Source organism: Corvus brachyrhynchos, unplaced genomic scaffold (genome assembly GCF_000691975.1).
Source record: "Corvus brachyrhynchos isolate BGI_N302 unplaced genomic scaffold, ASM69197v1 scaffold255, whole genome shotgun sequence".
NCBI lineage: Eukaryota > Metazoa > Chordata > Aves > Passeriformes > Corvidae > Corvus > Corvus brachyrhynchos.
The window spans coordinates 6937816-6938155 of NW_008238358.1; positions in this window are offsets into that span (position 1 = coordinate 6937816).

Genomic DNA, 340 nt, shown 5'->3' on the forward strand with positions numbered 1-340 from the left:
CGGGGTCAGCACACCCCCCCCCAGCCACACAGCGTGTGCGCTTATCCTTCCCTGATGGCTTTCCAGAAGTGCGTGTGTCTGGAGTAAACAGACACGGTTTAACATAAATATTTACATCCTCGTAGAATCTGAGGCCCGCGAGGGGAAGGAGCCAGACAATGAAGGCCAGCGAGCCTTCCGCGGCACGTTGGAAATAGGATTCTTTCCAGCACCTCGATGGCGCGGCGCTCCCGGCTCGCCATTCCGGTCAGCACCGCGGACAGCGCCCGCTCCGGCCCGGCCGCGCTGCCCCGGGCAGGGTGAGCGGCACCGTCGGGGGGGGGGGGCGGCGAGGGGGCGG